Genomic DNA, 18805 nt, shown 5'->3' with positions numbered 1-18805 from the left:
TCATTTTTTAATTTATAAAATAGATTTTTTTTCTATTTATCTTAGCACTCAATTTTTTAATTTATAAAATAGATTTTTCTATTTATCTTAGCACTCAATTCTTTTAATTTATAAAATATTTTTTCTATTTATCTTAGCACTCATTTTTTTAATTTATAAAATAGATTTTTTCTATTTACGTAGCACTCAATTTTTAATTTATAAAATAGATTTTTTTTCTATTTACGCACTCAATTTTTAATTTATAAAATAGATTTTTTTTCTATTTTAGCACTCATTTTTTTAATTTATCAAATAGATTTTTTTCTATTTATCTTAGCACTCATTTTTTTAATTTATAAAATAGATTTTTTTTCTATTTTACCACTCAATTTTTTAATTTATAAAATAGATTTTTTTCTATTTATCTTAGCACTCAATTTTTAAATTTATAAAATAGATTTTTTTTCTATTTATCTTAGCACTCAATTTTTTAATTTATAAAATAGATTTTTTTCTATTTATCTTAGCACTCATTTTTTTAATTTATAAAATAGATTTTTTTTCTATTTTAGCACTCAATTTTTTAATTTATAAAATAGATTTTTTTCTATTTATCTTAGCACTCATTTTTTTAATTTATAAAATAGATTTTTTTCTATTTATCTTAGCACTCAATTTTTTAATTTATAAAATAGATTTTTTTCTATTTATCTTAGCACTCAATTTTTTAATTTATCAAATAGATTTTTTTTCTATTTTAGCACTCAATTTTTTAATTTATAAAATAGATTTTTTTCTATTTATCTTAGCACTCAATTTTTAAATTTATAAAATAGATTTTTTTTCTATTTATCTTAGCACTCAATTTTTTAATTTATAAAATATATTTTTTTCTATTTATCTTAGCACTCATTTTTTTAATTTATAAAATAGATTTTTTTTCTATTTTAGCACTCAATTTTTTAATTTATAAAATAGATTTTTTTCTATTTATCTTAGCACTCAATTTTTTAATTTATAAAATAGATTTTTTTTCTATTTATCTTAGCACTCAATTTTTTAATTTATAAAATAGATTTTTTCTATTTATCTTAGCACTCATTTTTTTAATTTATAAAATAGATTTTTTTCTATTTATCTTAGCACTCAATTTTTTAATTTATAAAATAGATTTTTTCTATTTATCTTAGCACTCAATTTTTTAATTTATAAAATAGATTTTTGTTCTATTTTAGCACTCAATTTTTTAATTTATAAAATAGATTTTTTTTCTATTTATCTTAGCACTCAATTTTTAATTTATAAAATAGATTTTTTCTATTTATCTTAGCACTCATTTTTTTAATTTATAAAATAGATTTTTTTCTATTTATCTTAGCACTCAATTTTATTATTTATAAAATAGATTTTTTTTCTATTTATCTTAGCACTCAATTTTTTAATTTATAAAATAGATTTTTTCTATTTATCTTAGCACTCAATTTTTTAATTTATAAAATAGATTTTTTCTATTTATCTTAGCACTCAATTTTTTAATTTATAAAATAGATTTTTTTTTAAATTAAAAAAAATAATCGAAAAGCAAAAATATTTGTCATTGACAAATATTAGGTACGGGCAAAATGAATGCCGATGCTCAGAATGTATAAACATTTTTACCCCTCCCTTTACTTAAAAATTCAACAAAAAATCAGGCAATTAACCAATTTTAATGAAATTTTCAGTATTTATCCAATAATGATCGCGCAAAACAAAAAAATACCTTTACTAAATTTATAGTTTTCTGTAGTAAAAAAAACAAAAAACAGAGAATGAATTTATTCTTGCTTTCTTTATGAAAATAAAGCATCCTAAATTATAACAAATAAAAAGAATTAATTAATTTTTACAGGAACATTATGAAAATAAAGCATCCTAAATTATAACAATAAAAAGAATTATTTAATTTTTACACGAACATTATGAAAATAAAGCATCCTAAATTATAACAATAAAAAGAATTATTTAATTTTTACACGAACATTATGAAAATAAAGCATCCTAAATTATAACAATAAAAATAATTATTTAATTTTTACACGAACATTATGAAAATAAAGCATCCTAAATTATAACAAATAAAAAGAATTAATTAATTTTTACAGGAACATTATGAAAATAAAGCATCCTAAATTATAACAATAAAAAGAATTATTTAATTTTTACACGAACATTATGAAAATAAAGCATCCTAAATTATAACAATAAAAAGAATTATTTAATTTTTACACGAACATTATGAAAATAAAGCATCCTAAATTATAACAATAAAAAGAATTATTTAATTTTTACACGAACATTATGAAAATAAAGCATCCTAAATTATAACAATAAAAAGAATTATTTAATTTTTACAGGAACATTATGAAAATAAAGCATCCTAAATTATAACAATAAAAAGAATTATTTAATTTTTACAGGAACATTATGAAAATAAAGCATCCTAAATTATAACAATAAAAAGAATTATTTAATTTTTACACGAACATTATGAAAATAAAGCATCCTAAATTATAACAAAAAAAAGAATTATTTAATTTTTACACGAACATTATGAAAATAAAGCATCCTAAATTATAACAATAAAAAGAATTATTTAATTTTTACACGAACATTATGAAAATAAAGCATCCTAAATTATAACAATAAAAAGAATTATTTAATTTTTACACGAACATTATGAAAATAAAGCATCCTAAATTATAACAATAAAAGGAATTATTTAATTTTTACATGAACATTATGAAAATAAAGCATCCTAAATTATAACAAATAAAAAGAATTATTTAATTTTTACACGAACATTATGAAAATAAAGCATCCTAAATTATAACAATAAAAAGAATTATTTAATTTTTACACGAACATTATGAAAATAAAGCATCCTAAATTATAACAATAAAAAGAATTATTTAATTTTTACACGAACATTATGAAAATAAAGCATCCTAAATTATAACAATAAAAAGAATTATTTAATTCTTACACGAACATTATGAAAATAAAGCATCCTAAATTATAACAAAAAAAAGAATTATTTAATTTTTACACGAACATTATGAAAATAAAGCATCCTAAATTATAACAATAAAAAGAATTATTTAATTCTTACACGAACATTATGAAAATAAAGCATCCTAAATTATAACAATAAAAAGAATTATTTAATTTTTACACGAACATTATGAAAATAAAGCATCCTAAATAATAACAATAAAAAGAATTATTTAATTTTTACACGAACATTATGAAAATAAAGCATCCTAAATTATAACAAATAAAAAGAATTATTTAATTTTTACACGAACATTATGAAAATAAAGCATCCTAAATTATAACAATAAAAAAGAATTATTTAATTTTTACACGAACATTATGAAAATAAAGCATCCTAAATAATTAAAAAAACTTATGTAATTTTTACACGAACATTATGAAAATAAAGCATCCTAAATTATAACAATAAAAAGAATTATTTAATTTTTACACGAACATTATGAAAATAAAGCATCCTAAATTATAACAATAAAAAGAATTATTTAATTTTTACACGAACATTATGAAAATAAAGCATCCTAAATAATAACAATAAAAAGAATTATTTAATTTTTACACGAACATTATGAAAATAAAGCATCCTAAATTATAACAAATAAAAAGAATTATTTAATTTTTACACGAACATTATGAAAATAAAGCATCGTAAATTATAACAATAAAAAAGAATTATTTAATTTTTACACGAACATTATGAAAATAAAGCATCCTAAATAATTAAAAAAACTTATGTAATTTTTACACGAACATTATGAAAATAAAGCATCCTAAATTATAACAATAAAAAGAATTATTTAATTTTTACACGAACATTATGAAAATAAAGCATCCTAAATTATAACAATAAAAAGAATTATTTAATTTTTACACGAACATTATGAAAATAAAGCATCCTAAATAATAACAATAAAAAGAATTATTTAATTTTTACACGAACATTATGAAAATAAAGCATCCTAAATTATAACAAATAAAAAGAATTATTTAATTTTTACACGAACATTATGAAAATAAAGCATCGTAAATTATAACAATAAAAAAGAATTATTTAATTTTTACACGAACATTATGAAAATAAAGCATCCTAAATTATAACAATAAAAAAACTTATGTAATTTTTACACGAACATTATGAAAATAAAGCATCCTAAATTATAACAATAAAAAGAATTATTTAATTTTTACACGAACATTATGAAAATAAAGCATCCTAAATTATAACAATAAAAAGAATTATTTAATTTTTACACGAACATTATGAAAATAAAGCATCCTAAATTATAACAATAAAAAGAATTATTTAATTTTTACAGGAACATTATGAAAATAAAGCATCCTAAATTATAACAATAAAAAGAATTATTTAATTTTTACACGAACATTATGAAAATAAAGCATCCTAAATTATAACAATAAAAAGAATTATTTAATTTTTACACGAACATTATGAAAATAAAGCATCCTAAATTATAACAAATAAAAAGAATTATTTAATTTTTACACGAACATTATGAAAATAAAGCATCCTAAATTATAACAATAAAAATAATTATTTAATTTTTACACGAACATTATGAAAATAAAGCATCCTAAATTATAACAATAAAAAGAATTATTTAATTTTTACACGAACATTATGAAAATAAAGCATCCTAAATTATAACAATAAAAAGAATTATTTAATTTTTACACGAACATTATGAAAATAAAGCATCCTAAATTATAACAATAAAAAGAATTATTTAATTTTTACACGAACATTATGAAAATAAAGCATCCTAAATTATAACAATAAAAAGAATTATTTAATTTTTACACGAACATTATGAAAATAAAGCATCCTAAATTATAACAATAAAAAGAATTATTTAATTTTTACACGAACATTATGAAAATAAAGCATCCTAAATTATAACAATAAAAAGAATTATTTAATTTTTACACGAACATTATGAAAATAAAGCATCCTAAATTATAACAATAAAAAGAATTATTTAATTTTTACACGAACATTATGAAAATAAAGCATCCTAAATTATAACAAATAAAAAGAATTAATTAATTTTTACAGGAACATTATGAAAATAAAGCATCCTAAATTATAACAATAAAAAGAATTATTTAATTTTTACAGGAACATTATGAAAATAAAGCATCCTAAATTATAACAAAAAAAAAGAATTATTTAATTTTTACACGAACATTATGAAAATAAAGCATCCTAAATTATAACAATAAAAAGAATTATTTAATTTTTACACGAACATTATGAAAATAAAGCATCCTAAATTATAACAATAAAAAGAATTATTTAATTTTTACACGAACATTATGAAAATAAAGCATCCTAAATTATAACAAATAAAAAGAATTAATTAATTTTTACAGGAACATTATGAAAATAAAGCATCCTAAATTATAACAATAAAAAGAATTATTTAATTTTTACACGAACATTATGAAAATAAAGCATCCTAAATTATAACAAAAAAAAAGAATTATTTAATTTTTACACGAACATTATGAAAATAAAGCATCCTAAATTATAACAATAAAAAGAATTATTTAATTTTTACACGAACATTATGAAAATAAAGCATCCTAAATTATAACAATAAAAAGAATTATTTAATTTTTACACGAACATTATGAAAATAAAGCATCCTAAATTATAACAATAAAAAGAATTATTTAATTTTTACACGAACATTATGAAAATAAAGCATCCTAAATTATAACAATAAAAAGAATTATTTAATTTTTACACGAACATTATGAAAATAAAGCATCCTAAATTATAACAAATAAAAAGAATTAATTAATTTTTACAGGAACATTATGAAAATAAAGCATCCTAAATTATAACAATAAAAAGAATTATTTAATTTTTACACGAACATTATGAAAATAAAGCATCCTAAATTATAACAAAAAAAAAAGAATTATTTAATTTTTACACGAACATTATGAAAATAAAGCATCCTAAATTATAACAAAAAAAAGAATTATTTAATTTTTACATGAACATTATGAAAATAAAGCATCCTAAATTATAACAAAATAAAAAGAATTATTTAATTTTTACACGAACATTATGAAAATAAAGCATCCTAAATTATAACAAATAAAAAGAATTATTTAATTTTTACACGAACATTATGAAAATAAAGCATCCTAAATTATAACAAATAAAAAGAATTATTTAATTTTTACACGAACATTATGAAAATAAAGCATCCTAAATTATAACAATAAAAATAATTATTTAATTTTTACACGAACATTATGAAAATAAAGCATCCTAAATTATAACAAATAAAAAGAATCAATTAATTTTTACAGGAACATTATGAAAATAAAGCATCCTAAATTATAACAATAAAAAAACTTATGTAATTTTTACACGAACATTATGAAAATAAAGCATCCTAAATTATAACAATAAAAAGAATTATTTAATTTTTACACGAACATTATGAAAATAAAGCATCCTAAATTATAACAATAAAAAGAATTATTTAATTTTTACACGAACATTATGAAAATAAAGCATCCTAAATTATAACAATAAAAAGAATTATTTAATTTTTACAGGAACATTATGAAAATAAAGCATCCTAAATTATAACAATAAAAAGAATTATTTAATTTTTACACGAACATTATGAAAATAAAGCATCCTAAATTATAACAAATAAAAAGAATTAATTAATTTTTACAGGAACATTATGAAAATAAAGCATCCTAAATTATAACAATAAAAAGAATTATTTAATTTTTACACGAACATTATGAAAATAAAGCATCCTAAATTATAACAAAAAAAAAGAATTATTTAATTTTTACACGAACATTATGAAAATAAAGCATCCTAAATTATAACAAAAAAAAGAATTATTTAATTTTTACATGAACATTATGAAAATAAAGCATCCTAAATTATAACAATAAAAAGAATTATTTAATTTTTACATGAACATTATGAAAATAAAGCATCCTAAATTATAACAATAAAAAGAATTATTTAATTTTTACAGGAACATTATGAAAATAAAGCATCCTAAATTATAACAAAAAAAAAAGAATTATTTAATTTTTACACGAACATTATGAAAATAAAGCATCCTAAATTATAACAAAAAAAAAAGAATTATTTAATTTTTACACGAACATTATGAAAATAAAGCATCCTAAATTATAACAAAAAAAAAAGAATTATTTAATTTTTACACGAACATTATGAAAATAAAGCATCCTAAATTATAACAAAAAAAAAGAATTATTTAATTTTTACACGAACATTATGAAAATAAAGCATCCTAAATTATAACAAAGAAAAAAGAATTATTTAATTTTTACACGAACATTATGAAAATAAAGCATCCTAAATTATAACAAAAAAAAGCGAATTATTTAATTTTTACACGAACATTATGAAAATAAAGCATCCTAAATTATAACAAAAAAAAAGAATTATTTAATTTTTACAGGAACATTATGAAAATAAAGCATCCTAAATTATAACAATAAAAAGAATTATTTAATTTTTACACGAACATTATGAAAATAAAGCATCCTAAATTATAACAAAAAAAAAAGAATTATTTAATTTTTACAGGAACATTATGAAAATAAAGCATCCTAAATTATAACAAAAAAAAAAGAATTATTTAATTTTTACACGAACATTATGAAAATAAAGCATCCTAAATTATAACAAAAAAAAAGAATTATTTAATTTTTACAGGAACATTATGAAAATAAAGCATCCTAAATTATAACAATAAAAAGAATTATTTAATTTTTACACGAACATTATGAAAATAAAGCATCCTAAATTATAACAAAAAAAAAGAATTATTTAATTTTTACACGAACATTATGAAAATAAAGCATCCTAAATTATAACAATAAAAAGAATTATTTAATTTTTACAGGAACATTATGAAAATAAAGCATCCTAAATTATAACAATAAAAAGAATTATTTAATTTTTACACGAACATTATGAAAATAAAGCATCCTATATTATAACAAAAAAAAAGAATTAATTAATTTTTACACGAACATTATGAAAATAAAGCATCCTAAATTATAACAAAAAAAAAGAATTATTTAATTTTTACACGAACATTATGAAAATAAAGCATCCTAAATTATAACAATAAAAAAGAATTATTTAACTTTTACACGAACATTATGAAAATAAAGCATCCTAAATTATAACAATAAAAAAGAATTATTTAATTTTTACATGAACATTATGAAAATAAAGCATCCTAAATTATAACAATAAAAAGAATTATTTAATTTTTACACGAACATTATGAAAATAAAGCATCCTAAATTATAACAATAAAAAAGAATTATTTAATTTTTACACGAACATTATGAAAATAAAGCATCCTAAATTATAACAATAAAAAGAATTATTTAATTTTTACACGAACATTATGAAAATAAAGCATCCTAAATTATAACAATAAAAAGAATTATTTAATTTTTACACGAACATTATGAAAATAAAGCATCCTAAATTATAACAATAAAAAGAATTATTTAATTTTTACACGAACATTATGAAAATAAAGCATCCTAAATTATAACAATAAAAAGAATTATTTAATTTTTACATGAACATTATGAAAATAAAGCATCCTAAATTATAACAATAAAAAGAATTATTTAATTTTTACACGAACATTATGAAAATGAAGCATCCTAAATTATAACAAATAAAAAGAATTATTTAATTTTTACACGAACATTATGAAAATAAAGCATCCTAAATTATAACAATAAAAAGAATTATTTAATTTTTACACGAACATTATGAAAATAAAGCATCCTAAATTATAACAATAAAAAGAATTATTTAATTTTTACACGAACATTATGAAAATAAAGCATCCTAAATTATAACAAAAAAAAGAATTATTTAATTTTTACACGAACATTATGAAAATAAAGCATCCTAAATTATAACAATAAAAAAGAATTATTTAATTTTTACACGAACATTATGAAAATAAAGCATCCTAAATTATAACAATAAAAAAGAATTATTTAATTTTTACACGAACATTATGAAAATAAAGCATCCTAAATTATAACAAAAAAAAGAATTAATTTTTACACGAACATTATGAAAATAAAGCATCCTAAATTATAACAATAAAAAGAATTATTTAATTTTTACACGAACATTATGAAAATAAAGCATCCTAAATTATAACAATAAAAAGAATTATTTAATTTTTACATGAACATTATGAAAATAAAGCATCCTAAATTATAACAATAAAAAGAATTATTTAATTTTTACACGAACATTATGAAAATAAAGCATCCTAAATTATAACAATAAAAAGAATTATTTAATTTTTACACGAACATTATGAAAATAAAGCATCCTAAATTATAACAATAAAAAGAATTATTTAATTTTTACACGAACATTATGAAAATAAAGCATCCTAAATTATAACAAAAAAAAGAATTAATTAATTTTTACACGAACATTATGAAAATAAAGCATCCTAAATTATAACAATAAAAAGAATTATTTAATTTTTACACGAACATTATGAAAATAAAGCATCCTAAATTATAACAATAAAAAAGAATTATTTAACTTTTACACGAACATTATTAAAATAAAGCATCCTAAATTATAACAATAAAAAAGAATTATTTAATTTTTACATGAACATTATGAAAATAAAGCATCCTAAATTATAACAATAAAAAGAATTATTTAATTTTTACACGAACATTATGAAAATAAAGCATCCTAAATTATAACAATAAAAAAGAATTATTTAATTTTTACACGAACATTATGAAAATAAAGCATCCTAAATTATAACAATAAAAAGAATTATTTAATTTTTACACGAACATTATGAAAATAAAGCATCCTAAATTATAACAATAAAAAGAATTATTTAATTTTTACACGAACATTATGAAAATAAAGCATCCTAAATTATAACAAAAAAAAAGAATTATTTAATTTTTACACGAACATTATGAAAATAAAGCATCCTAAATTATAACAAAAAAAAGAATTATTTAATTTTTACATGAACATTATGAAAATAAAGCATCCTAAATTATAACAATAAAAAGAATTATTTAATTTTTACATGAACATTATGAAAATAAAGCATCCTAAATTATAACAATAAAAAGAATTATTTAATTTTTACACGAACATTATGAAAATAAAGCATCCTAAATTATAACAAAAAAAAAAGAATTATTTAATTTTTACAGGAACATTATGAAAATAAAGCATCCTAAATTATAACAAAAAAAAAAGAATTATTTAATTTTTACACGAACATTATGAAAATAAAGCATCCTAAATTATAACAAAAAAAAAAGAATTATTTAATTTTTACACGAACATTATGAAAATAAAGCATCCTAAATTATAACAAAAAAAAAGAATTATTTAATTTTTACACGAACATTATGAAAATAAAGCATCCTAAATTATAACAAAGAAAAAAGAATTATTTAATTTTTACACGAACATTATGAAAATAAAGCATCCTAAATTATAACAAAAAAAAAGAATTATTTAATTTTTACACGAACATTATGAAAATAAAGCATCCTAAATTATAACAAAAAAAAAAGAATTATTTAATTTTTACAGGAACATTATGAAAATAAAGCATCCTAAATTATAACAATAAAAAGAATTATTTAATTTTTACACGAACATTATGAAAATAAAGCATCCTAAATTATAACAAAAAAAAAAGAATTATTTAATTTTTACACGAACATTATGAAAATAAAGCATCCTAAATTATAACAAAAAAAAAAGAATTATTTAATTTTTACACGAACATTATGAAAATAAAGCATCCTAAATTATAACAAAAAAAAAAGAATTATTTAATTTTTACAGGAACATTATGAAAATAAAGCATCCTAAATTATAACAATAAAAAGAATTATTTAATTTTTACACGAACATTATGAAAATAAAGCATCCTAAATTATAACAATAAAAAAGAATTATTTAACTTTTACACGAACATTATGAAAATAAAGCATCCTAAATTATAACAATAAAAAAGAATTATTTAATTTTTACATGAACATTATGAAAATAAAGCATCCTAAATTATAACAATAAAAAGAATTATTTAATTTTTACACGAACATTATGAAAATAAAGCATCCTAAATTATAACAATAAAAAAGAATTATTTAATTTTTACACGAACATTATGAAAATAAAGCATCCTAAATTATAACAATAAAAAGAATTATTTAATTTTTACACGAACATTATGAAAATAAAGCATCCTAAATTATAACAATAAAAAGAATTATTTAATTTTTACACGAACATTATGAAAATAAAGCATCCTAAATTATAACAATAAAAAGAATTATTTAATTTTTACAGGAACATTATGAAAATAAAGCATCCTAAATTATAACAATAAAAAGAATTATTTAATTTTTACATGAACATTATGAAAATAAAGCATCCTAAATTATAACAATAAAAAGAATTATTTAATTTTTACACGAACATTATGAAAATAAAGCATCCTAAATTATAACAAATAAAAAGAATTATTTAATTTTTACACGAACATTATGAAAATAAAGCATCCTAAATTATAACAATAAAAAGAATTATTTAATTTTTACACGAACATTATGAAAATAAAGCATCCTAAATTATAACAATAAAAAGAATTATTTAATTTTTACACGAACATTATGAAAATAAAGCATCCTAAATTATAACAAAAAAAAGAATTATTTAATTTTTACACGAACATTATGAAAATAAAGCATCCTAAATTATAACAATAAAAAAGAATTATTTAATTTTTACACGAACATTATGAAAATAAAGCATCCTAAATTATAACAATAAAAAAGAATTATTTAATTTTTACACGAACATTATGAAAATAAAGCATCCTAAATTATAACAATAAAAAAGAATTATTTAATTTTTACACGAACATTATGAAAATAAAGCATCCTAAATTATAACAAAAAAAAGAATTAATTTTTACACGAACATTATGAAAATAAAGCATCCTAAATTATAACAATAAAAAGAATTATTTAATTTTTACACGAACATTATGAAAATAAAGCATCCTAAATTATAACAAAAAAAAGAATTATTTAATTTTTACAGGAACATTATGAAAATAAAGCATCCTAAATTATAACAATAAAAAGAATTATTTAATTTTTACACGAACATTATGAAAATAAAGCATCCTAAATTATAACAAAAAAAAAGAATTATTTAATTTTTACACGAACATTATGAAAATAAAGCATCCTAAATTATAACAAAAAAAAGAATTATTTAATTTTTACATGAACATTATGAAAATAAAGCATCCTAAATTATAACAATAAAAAGAATTATTTAATTTTTACATGAACATTATGAAAATAAAGCATCCTAATTTATAACAATAAAAAGAATAATTTAATTTTTACAGGAACATTATGAAAATAAAGCATCCTAAATTATAACAAAAAAAAAAGAATTATTTAATTTTTACACGAACATTATGAAAATAAAGCATCCTAAATTATAACAATAAAAAGAATTATTTAATTTTTACACGAACATTATGAAAATAAAGCATCCTAAATTATAACAAAAAAAAAGAATTAATTAATTTTTACACGAACATTGTGAAAATAAAGCATCCTAAATTATAACAAAAAAAAAGAATTATTTAATTTTTACACGAACATTATGAAAATAAAGCATCCTAAATTATAACAATAAAAAAGAATTATTTAACTTTTACACGAACATTATGAAAATAAAGCATCCTAAATTATAACAATAAAAAAGAATTATTTAATTTTTACATGAACATTATGAAAATAAAGCATCCTAAATTATAACAATAAAAAGAATTATTTAATTTTTACACAAACATTATGAAAATAAAGCATCCTAAATTATAACAATAAAAAAGAATTATTTAATTTTTACACGAACATTATGAAAATAAAGCATCCTAAATTATAACAATAAAAAGAATTATTTAATTTTTACACGAACATTATGAAAATAAAGCATCCTAAATTATAACAATAAAAAGAATTATTTAATTTTTACACGAACATTATGAAAATAAAGCATCCTAAATTATAACAATAAAAAGAATTATTTAATTTTTACAGGAACATTATGAAAATAAAGCATCCTAAATTATAACAATAAAAAGAATTATTTAATTTTTACATGAACATTATGAAAATAAAGCATCCTAAATTATAACAATAAAAAGAATTATTTAATTTTTACACGAACATTATGAAAATAAAGCATCCTAAATTATAACAAATAAAAAGAATTATTTAATTTTTACACGAACATTATGAAAATAAAGCATCCTAAATTATAACAATAAAAAGAATTATTTAATTTTTACACGAACATTATGAAAATAAAGCATCCTAAATTATAACAATAAAAAGAATTATTTAATTTTTACACGAACATTATGAAAATAAAGCATCCTAAATTATAACAAAAAAAAGAATTATTTAATTTTTACACGAACATTATGAAAATAAAGCATCCTAAATTATAACAATAAAAAAGAATTATTTAATTTTTACACGAACATTATGAAAATAAAGCATCCTAAATTATAACAATAAAAAAGAATTATTTAATTTTTACACGAACATTATGAAAATAAAGCATCCTAAATTATAACAAAAAAAAGAATTAATTTTTACACGAACATTATGAAAATAAAGCATCCTAAATTATAACAATAAAAAGAATTATTTAATTTTTACACGAACATTATGAAAATAAAGCATCCTAAATTATAACAATAAAAAGAATTATTTAATTTTTACATGAACATTATGAAAATAAAGCATCCTAAATTATAACAATAAAAAGAATTATTTAATTTTTACACGAACATTATGAAAATAAAGCATCCTAAATTATAACAATAAAAAGAATTATTTAATTTTTACACGAACATTATGAAAATAAAGCATCCTAAATTATAACAATAAAAAGAATTATTTAATTTTTACACGAACATTATGAAAATAAAGCATCCTAAATTATAACAATAAAAAAGAATTATTTAATTTTTACATGAACATTATGAAAATAAAGCATCCTAAATTATAACAATAAAAAGAATTATTTAATTTTTACACGAACATTATGAAAATAAAGCATCCTAAATTATAACAATAAAAAAGAATTATTTAATTTTTACACGAACATTATGAAAATAAAGCATCCTAAATTATAACAATAAAAAGAATTATTTAATTTTTACACGAACATTATGAAAATAAAGCATCCTAAATTATAACAATAAAAAGAATTATTTAATTTTTACACGAACATTATGAAAATAAAGCATCCTAAATTATAACAAATAAAAAGAATTAATTAATTTTTACAGGAACATTATGAAAATAAAGCATCCTAAATTATAACAATAAAAAGAATTATTTAATTTTTACACGAACATTATGAAAATAAAGCATCCTAAATTATAACAAAAAAAAAGAATTATTTAATTTTTACACGAACATTATGAAAATAAAGCATCCTAAATTATAACAAAAAAAAGAATTATTTAATTTTTACATGAACATTATGAAAATAAAGCATCCTAAATTATAACAATAAAAAGAATTATTTAATTTTTACATGAACATTATGAAAATAAAGCATCCTAAATTATAACAATAAAAAGAATTATTTAATTTTTACACGAACATTATAAAAATAAAGCATCCTAAATTATAACAAAAAAAAAGAATTATTTAATTTTTACACGAACATTATGAAAATAAAGCATCCTAAATTATAACAAAAAAAAAAGAATTATTTAATTTTTACACGAACATTATGAAAATAAAGCATCCTAAATTATAACAAAAAAAAAAGAATTATTTAATTTTTACACGAACATTATGAAAATAAAGCATCCTAAATTATAACAAAAAAAAAGAATTATTTAATTTTTACACGAACATTATGAAAATAAAGCATCCTAAATTATAACAAAGAAAAAAGAATTATTTAATTTTTACACGAACATTATGAAAATAAAGCATCCTAAATTATAACAAAAAAAAAGAATTATTTAATTTTTACACGAACATTATGAAAATAAAGCATCCTAAATTATAACAAAAAAAAAAGAATTATTTAATTTTTACAGGAACATTATGAAAATAAAGCATCCTAAATTATAACAATAAAAAGAATTATTTAATTTTTACACGAACATTATTAAAATAAAGCATCCTAAATTATAACAAAAAAAAAAGAATTATTTAATTTTTACAGGAACATTATGAAAATAAAGCATCCTAAATTATAACAAAAAAAAAAGAATTATTTAATTTTTACAGGAACATTATGAAAATAAAGCATCCTAAATTATAACAATAAAAAGAATTATTTAATTTTTACACGAACATTATGAAAATAAAGCATCCTAAATTATAACAAAAAAAAAGAATTATTTAATTTTTACACGAACATTATGAAAATAAAGCATCCTAAATTATAACAAAAAAAAAGAATTATTTAATTTTTACACGAACATTATGAAAATAAAGCATCCTAAATTATAACAATAAAAAGAATTATTTAATTTTTACACGAACATTATGAAAATAAAGCATCCTAAATTATAACAAAAAAAAAAGAATTATTTAATTTTTACACGAACATTATGAAAATAAAGCATCCTAAATTATAACAAAAAAAAAGAATTAATTAATTTTTACACGAACATTATGAAAATAAAGCATCCTAAATTATAACAAAAAAAAAAGAATTATTTAATTTTTACACGAACATTATGAAAATAAAGCATCCTAAATTATAACAATAAAAAAGAATTATTTAATTTTTACACGAACATTATGAAAATAAAGCATCCTAAATTATAACAATAAAAAAGAATTATTTAACTTTTACACGAACATTATGAAAATAAAGCATCCTAAATTATAACAATAAAAAAGAATTATTTAATTTTTACATGAACATTATGAAAATAAAGCATCCTAAATTATAACAATAAAAAGAATTATTTAATTTTTACACGAACATTATGAAAATAAAGCATCCTAAATTATAACAATAAAAAAGAATTATTTAATTTTTACACGAACATTATGAAAATAAAGCATCCTAAATTATAACAATAAAAAGAATTATTTAATTTTTACACGAACATTATGAAAATAAAGCATCCTAAATTATAACAATAAAAAGAATTATTTAATTTTTACACGAACATTATGAAAATAAAGCATCCTAAATTATAACAAAAAAAAAGAATTATTTAATTTTTACACGAACATTATGAAAATAAAGCATCCTAAATTATAACAAAAAAAAAAGAATTATTTAATTTTTACACGAACATTATGAAAATAAAGCATCCTAAATTATAACAATAAAAAGAATTATTTAATTTTTACACGAACATTATGAAAATAAAGCATCCTAAATTATAACAAAAAAAAAGAATTAATTAATTTTTACACGAACATTATGAAAATAAAGCATCCTAAATTATAACAATAAAAAGAATTATTTAATTTTTACACGAACATTATGAAAATAAAGCATCCTAAATTATAACAATAAAAAGAATTATTTAATTTTTACAGGAACATTATGAAAATAAAGCATCCTAAATTATAACAATAAAAAGAATTATTTAATTTTTACAGGAACATTATGAAAATAAAGCATCCTAAATTATAACAATAAAAAGAATTATTTAATTTTTACACGAACATTATGAAAATAAAGCATCCTAAATTATAACAAAAAAAAAAGAATTATTTAACTTTTACACGAACATTATGAAAATAAAGCATCCTAAATTATAACAATAAAAAAGAATTATTTAATTTTTACATGAACATTAGTAAAATAAAGCATCCTAAATTATAACAATAAAAAAGAATTATTTAATTTTTACACGAACATTATGAAAATAAAGCATCCTAAATTATAACAATAAAAAAGAATTATTTAATTTTTACACGAACATTATGAAAATAAAGCATCCTAAATTATAACAATAAAAAGAATTATTTAATTTTTACACGAACATTATGAAAATAAAGCATCCTAAATTATAACAATAAAAAGAATTATTTAATTTTTACACGAACATTATGAAAATAAAGCATCCTAAATTATAACAATAAAAAGAATTATTTAATTTTTACAGGAACATTATGAAAATAAAGCATCCTAAATTATAACAATAAAAAGAATTATTTAATTTTTACAGGAACATTATGAAAATAAAGCATCCTAAATTATAACAATAAAAAGAATTATTTAATTTTTACACGAACATTATGAAAATAAAGCATCCTAAATTATAACAAAAAAAAAGAATTATTTAATTTTTACACGAACATTATGAAAATAAAGCATCCTAAATTATAACAAAAAAAAAAGAATTATTTAATTTTTACAGGAACATTATGAAAATAAAGCATCCTAAATTATAACAATAAAAAGAATTATTTAATTTTTACACGAACATTATGAAAATAAAGCATCCTAAATTATAACAAAAAAAAAGAATTAATTAATTTTTACACGAACATTATGAAAATAAAGCATCCTAAATTATAACAATAAAAAGAATTATTTAATTTTTACACGAACATTATGAAAATAAAGCATCCTAAATTATAACAATAAAAAAGAATTATTTAACTTTTACACGAACATTATGAAAATAAAGCATCCTAAATTATAACAATAAAAAAGAATTATTTAATTTTTACACGAACATTATGAAAATAAAGCATCCTAAATTATAACAATAAAAAGAATGATTTAATTTTTACATGAACATTATGAAAATAAAGCATCCTAAATTATAACAATAAAAAAGAATTATTTAATTTTTACACGAACATTATGAAAATAAAGCATCCTAAATTATAACAATAAAAAGAATTATTTAATTTTTACAGGAACATTATGAAAATAAAGCATCCTAAATTATAACAAAAAAAAAAGAATTATTTAATTTTTACATGAACATTATGAAAATAAAGCATCCTAAATTATAACAATAAAAAGAATTATTTAATTTTTACACGAACATTATGAAAATAAAGCATCCTAAATTATAACAATAAAAAAGAATTATTTAATTTTTACACGAACATTATGAAAATAAAGCATCCTAAATTATAACAATAAAAAGAATTATTTAATTTTTACACGAACATTATGAAAATAAAGCATCCTAAATTATAACAATAAAAAGAATTATTTAATTTTTACACGAACATTATGAAAATAAAGCATCCTAAATTATAACAATAAAAAGAATTATTTAATTTTTACAGGAACATTATGAAAATAAAGCATCCTAAATTATAACAATAAAAAGAATTATTTAATTTTTACATGAAAATTATGAAAATAAAGCATCCTAAATTATAACAATAAAAAGAATTATTTAATTTTTACACGAACATTATGAAAATAAAGCATCCTAAATTATAACAAATAAAAAGAATTATTTAATTTTTACACGAACATTATGAAAATAAAGCATCCTAAATTATAACAATAAAAAGAATTATTTAATTTTTACACGAACATTATGAAAATAAAGCATCCTAAATTATAACAATAAAAGGAATTATTTAATTT

The sequence above is a fragment of the Euprymna scolopes genome, chromosome 46 (assembly GCF_053919585.1).
Source record: "Euprymna scolopes isolate OS-2025 chromosome 46, ASM5391958v1, whole genome shotgun sequence".
NCBI classification, from domain to species: Eukaryota; Metazoa; Mollusca; class Cephalopoda; order Sepiida; family Sepiolidae; genus Euprymna; species Euprymna scolopes.
Note: the sequence above shows the minus strand (reverse complement) of the source record.